The sequence below is a fragment of the Carassius auratus genome, chromosome 23 (assembly GCF_003368295.1).
Source record: "Carassius auratus strain Wakin chromosome 23, ASM336829v1, whole genome shotgun sequence".
NCBI classification, from domain to species: Eukaryota; Metazoa; Chordata; class Actinopteri; order Cypriniformes; family Cyprinidae; genus Carassius; species Carassius auratus.
The window spans coordinates 18,604,565-18,615,646 of NC_039265.1; positions in this window are offsets into that span (position 1 = coordinate 18,604,565).

Genomic DNA, 11,082 nt, shown 5'->3' on the forward strand with positions numbered 1-11,082 from the left:
GTAATATATTTAGTCCATAGGGACATTGAGCTATTTTATGTAAAGGTAAAGTCTTGGATTGTGAATATGGGGTCTGGGAATGTAACATCTAAGATCGATCTTGATGATTTGGACAGTCCAGTTTACAATGACGTGAAAAATAAATATGGGAAATAATTATGGAAGTCATACACTGGGTTGAGAATCATGGTTTTCCAAAAAAAAAAAAAAAAAGTACTTTTGGTGAAACAGCCCTTAACAAAATAAAAGAGAGCTTGGAAAATTGTGAAAAATTAAGAGAATATAAAAAGTGAAAAAACAAACAAAAAGACAAGTTTCATAAACATAGGAGTTTTTATTTATTTATTTTTTAAATAACACGCGTGAAGCCCCAAAGGTTTGCATAGGATTAAAACATGTTTCGTCAAGAATTCAGCCCCATCATGCAAGAACTGGAGCATTCACTTATGCTCAAACCCTGAGCAACAGACTGGCACAAGATGAGACCACATTTCCCTACGGGCAACGCTCAAAGACTGGAATCACGCTGACAACGAGGTATACTGAGGAAACACTGTCATCAGATCAAGACTTTCCAGTCCGAGTGAACACCACCAGAATCATGCGCATGACGCAGAGGACAAAGACTGGCTCAGACTGATCCAGATCCAAGGCCACACAGCACTAACAGATACACATCATATTGCTCATGTTTCTGAAGAAAAATGCTTGCTTTAATACATGATCACACTGAAACATTAGAAAAAGACAAATCTTCTCTCATAGTCATCTGAATGATTTATCTTATAAACAAAAGCCACAGGTTGTGTTAAAGGAGTTGAAAGGGCTGGCAACTCAGGAATTAGAATTGATGAAATAGATCCAATTCCAAAATTAAGTGGAAAGTTTGTTTGGTTTATTTCTGCAACTTGTTAAACTGTCAGAAAAGTTCACTCTACCATTGAGATGTGAGGGTGAGAATGGCATGAACTAAGCATTGTTTTCTACTGTCAAAAAATGCCTTCAAAATCTGTAAGAAAGAGATTTAGCGCAAACTGGAAAGTGGTCCAGTGCCAAATGCATCCTTTAGCCACAATCCAACAATCACAGTTGTGTATTTACCAGTGGAAACTGAAAGATGATGAATTATATGAAAAGCTTGTCAAAGCTGCAAAAAGACAGAACTTCACCTAATTCTGGAATTATGCCACTCTCTGATTATAATTGCTCAGCACATATTTTTTGGGGAAAATATTAAACTTTGAACAAAAATGGTTTCATGTATAGACACGATATACCTGAAATGGTTAATCTGGACAGAAAACAGATGCGCTGTTTCTGTTGATCTGAGAAATGAACAGCAGATCGGCACTTCGGAGCCTGTTTGCGACTCCGTTGATTCAGATCGGCACTTCGGAGCCTGTTTGTAATTTTTTTTAATTTAGATCTGGACATCGGAGCAGGAAGTTTTTGTCAAACAGTTCATTGGTGATAAATGAATATTTGACCTGAGGCTTTTTTTTAACCTGTCGATGTGATTTTTAATTCATTTCAATGACTTTTGGAAGTCAATACTTTTTGTACCTCAGTTGCATGTGTTGTGTTTTATGAATTGTGGATCGAGTAATCAACTGAGAAATCAAGTTGAACAGAAAGAAATGATCATGAACTCTTAAAGATGATGATGAAAAGAAAAGTTAATATTGCATATAAAATTATATCTAAGTATGAACTAACTTGCGCAATACAGTAAATATTCTTACTCTACCCGAAATCAGTGAAAAAAATGTTTGGCTCAGTTTAAAGAAAAGTGTAAGTTACACATCCTTTCATTATGATGCAATATGGTTTCCTCCTCATATGAGTATTTAACATCTTTATTATTGTGGGGATTAGTGTGTAAGTGCTACACACACACACACACACACACACACAGGTCAGAGTTTGGGATCAGAATGATTTCTAATGTTTGTTTGTTTTCACAGGAGTTTCTTTTAATCATCAAAAATACAGGATTTAAAAAATATATTATTATGAAGTATAAAAATATTTTTCTATTTTAAAATACATTAAAATCTATTTTATTTCTGTGATTTTCAGCATCATTACTCCATTACTGATTTATTATCAGAGTTGTGCTGCTGAACTGTGATACTTCTTTCAGGATTATTTGATGAATGTAATGTTAAAAAGAAGAGCATTTATTTAAAATAGAAGTATTTTCTAACAATAAACACTAGATTTCAAAAGTTTATAACTTTTTTAGAATGTATTAAATTGATAAGAAGTGAATCAAAGATTAATATTGTAAGAAGAGATTTATATTTTGAATAAACGCTGATCTTTAAAAAAAAAAAATGCATTGAAGAATCCTGAAAAAGGTATCGCAGATTCCAAAATAATATTTGGCATCACAACTATTATTAATTCTGATAATAAATCATCATATTTTAATGATTTCTGAAGATCATGTCACGCTGAAGACTGGAGGAATGATGACGAAAATACAGCTGCACATCACAGAAATAAATGATATTTTAAAGGATATTCAAATAGAAACTATTATTTTATATATTTTATTTTGATAAGTTTGAATTATTACTGATTTTTGACTGTAGCATCACTATCAATAGCCGCGTGTCGACAGCACTACTTTGTGTATTGTCGAGTACAACCTTTTTTTGTTTCAAACAGTTCATTGAACAATAATAAATAAAGTACCTGAAGCTGACAATGAAGTAAATTTATAATAATTAGCACAGATGATTAATTTAGCGCTGTGCGTGTGTGAGGGGCGGAGACGCGCCGCAGAGCGTCAGACACGCGCGAGGACCAAACACAGCAGAACGGTAGGAAACTTCACTCCTCTTATTATTTATCTTTTACTATAGCGATTTATTTTTACGTGATCTGAGTCTTTCATAGAGTTGTTTAAAAACGAAGTAACTTTGAAATCAGCTCTGAAAGTTCCTGTAAGTGTTTAAAAACTAGTTATGATTTAATAACCTGTTGAATGAATTTGGTAAGAACGGTATTCTACATTTTTTTACATAGAGGTTATTAATATAGGCTGAAATATAGTGTTTTGTTTATAGTATAAAGGTGATCTTATGGTGCATTGTTCGTTAAAAGTTAGGCTGTTAATATAATATAGAGGAAGATCAATCTTAATTATTTGTATTATATTAAAATCCATTTATTTTTAACATTGGTTAGTCGAAGTTTTCAGATCAGGACCTCGGAGCCTGTTCGCGACTCCGTTGATTCAGATCGGCACTTCGGAGCATGTTCGCGACTCCGTTGATTCAGATCGGCACTTCGGAGCCTGTTCGCGACTCCATTAAATCAGATCGGCACTTCGGAGCATGTTCGCGACTCCGTTGATTCAGATCGGCACTTCGGAGCCTGTTTGTAATTTTTTTAAATTCAGATCTGGATATCGGAGCAGGAAGTTTTTGTCAAACAGTTCATTGGTGATAAATGAATATTTGACTTTTTTTTAACCTGTCGATGTGATTTTTAATTTATTTCAATGACTTTTGGAAGTCAATACTTCTTGTACCTCAGTTGCAAGTGTTGTGTTTTATGAATTGTGGATTGAGTAATCAACTGAGAAATCAAGTTGAACAGAAAGAAATGATCATGAACTCTTAAAGATGACGATGAAAAGAAAAGTTAATATTGCATATAAAATTATATCTAAGTATGAGTTAACTTGCGCAATACAGTAAATATTCTTACTCTTCCCTAAATTGGGTGCTAAATCAGTGAAAAAAATGTTTGGCTCAGTTTACAGAAAAGTGTAAGTTACACATCCTTTCATTATGATGCAACATTGTTTCCTCCTCATATGAGTATTTAAGATCTTTATTATTGTGGGGATTAGTGTGTAAGTGCTACACACACACACACACACACACACACACACACACACAGGTCAGAGTTTGGGATCAGAATGATTTCTAATGTTTGTTTGTTTTCACAGGAGTTTCTTTTAATCATCAAAAATACAGGATTTAAAAAAAATGTATTATTATGAAGTAAAAAAATATTTTTCTATTTTAAAATACATTAAAATCTATTTTATTTCTGTGATTTTCAGCATCATTACTCCATTACTGATTTATTATCAGAGTTGTGCTGCTGAACTGTGATACTTCTTTCAGGATTATTTGATGAATGTAATGTTAAAAAGAAGAGCATTTATTTAAAATAGAAGTATTTTCTAACAATAAACACTAGAGTTCAAAAGTTTATATCTTCTTTAGAATGTATTAAATTGATAAGAAGTGAATCAAAGATTAATATTGTAAGAAGAGATTTATTATATATAGAGGTTATTAATATAGGCTGAAATATAGTGTTTTGTTTATAGTATAAAGGTGATCTTATGGTGCATTGTTCGTTAAAAGTTAGGCTGTTAATATAATATAGAGGAAGATCAATCTTAATTATTTGTATTATATTAAAATCCATTTATTTTTAACATTCGTTAGTCGAAGTTTTCAGATCAGGACCTCGGAGCCTGTTCGCGACTCCGTTGATTCAGATCGGCACTTCGGAGCCTGTTTGTAATTTTTTTAAATTCAGATCTGGACATCGGAGCAGGAAGTTTTTGTCAAACAGTTCATTGGTGATAAATGAATATTTGACTTGAGGCTTTTTTTTAACCTGTCGATTTGATTTTTAAATTATTTCAATGACTTTTGGAAATCAAGCCTTCTTGTACCTCAGTTGCATATGTTGTGTTTTATGAATTGTGGATGGAGTAATCAACTGAGAAATCAAGTTGAACAGAAAGAAATGATCATGAACTCTTAAAGATGATGATGAAAAGAAATGGTAATACTGCATATAAATTGATATCTAAGTATGAACTAACTTGCGCAATACAGTAAATATTCTTACTCTTCCCTAAATCAGTGAAAAAAATGTTTGGCTCAGTTTACAGAAAAGTGTAAGTTACACATCCTTTCATTATGATGCAAGATTGTTTCCTCCTCAGATGAGTATTTAAGATGATTTTTGACTGTACCCAGCAAACATTTGGACGTCTTTTGACCGTTGAAAAGACGTCCATCCGAGACGTCCCGTCATGGTTGAAAAATAGTTCCAAAATGAAAGTTGAACCGACGTCTTTGACGTCTTTTAGACGTGAACTGCACGTCTTTTCCGCACGTCCCTGGACGTCTAAATGTGTCGTCTTCTGGACGTCTAAATGCGTCGATTTCTGGACGTCGTCTTCTGGATTTTTAAATGCGTTGCTGCATAGTTTAACCCAGCCGGCACATGACCGACCTTCAACGTTGAAATATGGTTGAAATAAGGTCAGTTGTGGTTTCAACGTTGAAACAACGTTGATTCAACGTTTAAAGCTGAATGGTTGAAAAACATCCAGCACATGACCAACTTTCAATGTTGAAATATGGTTGAAATTAGGTCAGTTGTGGTTTCAACGTTGAAACAACGTTGATTCAACGTTTAAAGCTGAATGGTTGAAAAACATCCAGCACATGACCAACTTTCAATGTTGAAATATGGTTGAAATAAGGTCAGTTGTGGTTTCAACGTTGAAACATGAAACAACGTTAAAAATTAATTAATTTATTATTTTAATAGCATTTAAAAATATTTCAGTCATGATACCTATTCTAAAATCTAAAGGTATATGTTAAATATTATCATCATTAACAACAATAAAACTATACATTTCGCTGCTTTATAACACTGAAACAACTCCCATTGGTAGTTTTATTTTATTACTTCTATCATGATTGGTTAATCTGGCTGTCATTCAGGAAACTGGACAATGAATCGGTTCGCGCCTTTCTACATTTAAAAATATGACCGTTATTGTCGTCTTTCTGTGAGTGAGGCGGCTAACTGTGAGCTGCTGCTCGTTATAACTGACTGCTCGGTCGGTCCCGAATTATTTCATATTTGCCTGTACATTTTTTATTTATTTTGAGCGAATTTGAGTCGTGACATGTCAATGGAGAACAAAAACTGTGAACACAAGAAGGGTCAGGTGTTCTGCGAGGTCCTGAAAACATCCTGGCAAAATGAGGTAAGAAAATCGCTAACTTTATCTTTATTATCTTTTGAAAATAGAAAAGTATTACCAGAGTTTACAAATGGGTAGTTTAAAGGACATGTAACCTGCAGATAAATAAATACCCGTGTGTCTATTTTTGCATTGCTTTACCACAGCTGATCAAGTTAGATGCTCACCTAATGTGTTGCTGGTGAGTTATGTGTTAATGTCTGTCTTTTAGAGATTTTCCCATATTTTCCTGATATGAATCCCATGCATTAGGTGTGTTATATATGTTTGTATTCTTATAATAGTTTCAAAGTGTTTTCTGCAACATATAAGTGCAAATGTAGGTATTTAAATAATATATATAATAATAATTAAAAAAGGATTGTTTAAAGCCATGGTTCTCAAAGTGTCAGGCCCCCTCTAGTTGTTATGCAGGTGAATCACTAAACTAAACTAATTAATGTTAATATATTTTAACTTAATCTTTGAGTAAGTTTTTTTTTTTTTGCACATTTAAGTATGTTACAGTTAAAGTACAGTACAGTTTTGTAACTTTTGTTACATAATTACATTTAAAATTACATTTTAATTTAAACTTTTTTTTCATTTACCTGTATGTAAGCACAGTGTAGTGTTAATGTTCAAACTGTATTTACCATGGTAAAGTGTCTGACAACAATTAATATTCTTATTAGAAATAAAACTGCCTCATTTTTTAACTGTAGACCTGTAGCTGAATAGTTTGGCCTACTACGCTGCTGAAATGTAATGTTGGTCATTATGGTGCAACTTAATATTTATTAACACATATTTTCTGAAGTGGTACTTATAAAAAGTTTGAGAATCAATGGTTTAAAGAAATGGTATAATATGAAATCCTGCTTTTTAAGAACTTTTCAGTAAACCATTTCTTCTTTCCCCTTGTAGAGTCATCGAGGATCCAGCTTGTTCTTGAAACATTGGTAAGAAATTGTTCTTCTGCTACATTGCACTGTCACTTCTGCTAGAGATGCTTTGACCTTTTGTGATAGGTTTTGATTGTGCTTAGTTTAATAAAAAATGTACTGAATTTGATTTGACTTGTTTTACTACACTGTATTGCTAGTGTTCTGATTAAAACAGTGTAACTGGGGGCTCTGAAAACACTGCTTGTGAATAATTTGTTAATATTGTACATTTTCATCTGAATACATTAAATAAGTGTTTAATGAATAGTGTTGTCCACTTTGTTTCCAACCTCACGGTTACTGAACTGTAAAGTGAAAATATTGTGTGATTTATTTTGCATTCAGTTTTCAGTTAAATATATTTCACAATATCAAAGTTATTGTCAAACATTGTGAACATACCTAAACTCACTGGTTAAATCTTATGTTCCCTCCAGAAGTTTGCACTCTGCAAGTGAACGACGCCTTGTGGTGCCATCCCAAAGAAGTTCAAAATCACTCTCACGGACCTTTTCCTGGACTGTGTCCAGCTGGTGGAATCACCTCCCAATCTCAATCCGAACTGCTGAGTCTTTACTCATTTTCAAGAAACATCTTAAGACTCATCTTTTTCACCAGAACTTAACCAACTAATGCTAGCACTTTTCCTTCTTTTCTTGTCTTTTATATATATATAAAAAAAAATAAAAAATAAAAACCTGGCTATGCGTTCTGTCCTAGACTAACTGAGACTTGTCATGGCACTTGTATACTGTTGTTGTTCGCTTGTACACCTGACTGCTTCTGTTGTTCTTATTTGTAAGTCGCTTTGGATAAAATCGTCTGTTAAATGATGAAATGTAAATGTTTATACAGGACGGTACAGAAAGTGCACAAGTGGGAGAGAGTGGAGGGGACGGCGTCAGAATGGACCTAGCGCTGGGACACTTTCAAGGATCACCCGAAGCACAACCACACTGTATACACTAAGGCTGCTGGTTCTAACATTTTAGAGTGCCCTGCGGTAGAAATCTCATTCTGCATTCCCCACGGTAAAGAAGACACAGTCCGGGGGGGTTCCCATTAGAAATCAACTGGTGGAAGGTTCCCTTCTCGAACTGTTCAACACATTTTCACTGCACAAATGTACACAACTCTTGTAATGAGACACATTACTCAAACATGTTTGTGACAGAAACTGTAGTTTTCCACCAAAATAAAAGATCCACTGGTTTCAGTCATAAAGGTACAAGGGTTTGTCTTGTAAGTGCTGCAAAAAAATATGCATTTATGTGCCAAATTATTTCACAAAAACCTTTAAATATTATTGTATTTGGATTGTTCTACTACCTGTTTTTAGCATTACCTCCATGCATACTCTGCATAATAAAGTGTGGGATTATTTTCATCTGTTTTATACAGTATGTTTCCAAAATTAAACTGCTGTTTGACAATTTTGAGCATGTGGTAGTTTATTGAAGTTGTTTGTAAAGCCATTGATGCCAGTCATTAGATTTTTAGCCTTGCCTGTACCATGTTGATCTAAATGCCAACTAGGATCTAGGTGTATTTATACACGGTGCAAGGTACGACGGGGAAACAACGTCGTGTTATCAACGCTGATTAACTTTTCAAAATCAACACCTCATTCAGCTTTCATCCCAGGTCTGCAGCACGCCCCTAATTCACCCATAATGCAGGTAAGACGGTGAAACAGCGTCGCGATTTCAACGGTGAATCCACGTCGTGATTTCAACGTTGATCCAATTTGCAAAATCGAAAGGTTATTCAACGTTGATTCCACGTCGGGATTTCAACAGTGAATCAGCGTTGTGATTTCAACCGTACATCAACGTCACGATTTCAACGGTGAATCAACGTCGTGATTTCAACGTTGATCCAATTTGCAAAATCGAAAGGTTTTTCAACGTTGATTCAACCATGGTACCTGACGTTGTTTCAACGTTGAATCAACGTTGAAATGCCGGCTGGGAAGTGTATGTATATATAAGCCTGCCTATAAAATAATCACACACCCACTGTGTAAAATCGTGCAAGGCAATCAATTATGTCTTGAGGTTTAACACATCTTGACAAAAGTTCAAGATCGGTCCAGTCAGACATGAACGTCCATAAAACATCTTAATCACGTGTACATCACTAACAATAACACATTATTTGTGGACATATGCAAAAAAAGAAGCATTTTCTGATTTAGCACATTTTATTGTTTTTGAACAGTTTAGCATCTGTTAACCAAAATAAAATACTAAGTACAAAATACTGAATTATTATATAAAGGGAAAATTCTTTCATTTTGCTTTACTGGGACAATGACAAATAAGAATCTTAAAGATGATAATATATTTAAAAATGTGTTTTTCAATGTTATCTTTGTATCCATTTTGGATTTCTGAAATAAGTTTACAGGCCTACAATTTTTGTCATCAGAAATATGATTTAATGAGGGGCATCACTGAATAAAAAGTGCTGAAATACTCAATCTTAAAGTCCATTATTATTGTTCAATTTCTATTTGTAGTGTTTGTTTATAAATATTTTTAATATAATATAAATAAATATTAATTGCATTTATTTTAAAATACTTTAATCATATAATATTAAGAATATTATTAATATTTGAACATATGGCATAAACACCTTGCAGGAGCCATTGTTGTCTTGTGACAAGAAAATCATAAAACAAGATCCTCATCATAAAATACATTTGAAATCATTACTATTTATGAAATCAAAGTCGTGTAAATGATTTTAAACTGTATAGAACCGACATTAATTAAAATATTACATTTCTGAGAATGTTTTCTACTAGAATCTTAAAAGATGGTTTCTTTTTATCAATTCTTTATTAATCTTGTCATTGACTTACACAGTTTTCTTATAAACAAAAAGATATTTGGAAGAATGTTTGTAACCAAGCAGATCTCACAATCCATTAACTGCCACTGTAGGAAAAATTATTATGATCGTAACATGAGGGTGAGAAAATTATGACTATTTTCATTTTTGGATGAACTATCCCTTAAAAACAAACTACAGTTGTTTGGCTCAGTTCTTGTAACCTCCACCCCCATCTCTTCCTGGAGCAAGCTTCAGGTGTTCTGCCATTGCTACATCCAATTCAGAGTCTCCACCTCTTCACAGCATCTGAGGGAAGAGAACACATTTCTTTTTAAAATAAATAAAATAAAACATTTGAGATAAATGACATGCACTTATTTTCTAAATATCTTTATGGTCTACAGCTAAAAAAAAAAAAAAAAAAAAAACCCTTGGACCAAGATGAATGAATCATGAATTAAACATTAGGGGGGAAAAAGGTAATCAACAAGCATTAGATTTTATTTTTATTGTACAAAAGGTGTCATGCTTTAATGTGATGCCCTTGAGAAACACTCAGTGTAACTGTGAGAAAGTGAACATTTGTGAACACTTATCATTTCTGATAAGACAGGAGAGCTGTGATGTCCCCTGAATAATTAATTAAAGCGTACAAATAAAAATCACATCAATATAAGTAACTTTTAGCCTTCTAACGTTAGCTAATTTTAGCCATACTCAGTGAATTTCAGTTGACAATGTGGGCATCATTTCTCTCGGTTCCTTCGTGTCAAACAAGTAAAACTCAAGCACGTCAATCAAATAATACAAAATTTACTTACCCCACGGTAGATTTTATGTAATTTATATCGATAAATCTCCCTCCAAGAGTCCTCTTCGAATCCTCTCTTCCTCGTGGTGGTTGCCTGCTTGATGTACCGGAACTTCCGGAAGGGAACTTCCGGGAGAAAGCGAGATCTCGCGGGAGAAAGCGAGATCTATCCTATCGCGGGATTTTGTAATATCACGAAATATATCAGTATGTTTTGTGTCTACATCTTGGCAGCACCGTTTTGGCAATTTCATCCAATTCAGACCGAAATTGTGACCGGGTATATATCTGTTTTACATGTATATGCATAGATTCAATAAAAATAATAACAACAAATACATAAAACAGGTTGAAATAATGACTAAATTGCAGCATTGCTTTGCAATCACTTAACTACGCTGGGCTCTTTGTGATTATAATTTTTTTAAACAAGATAAAGTGAATATATTTACTTTGTATAT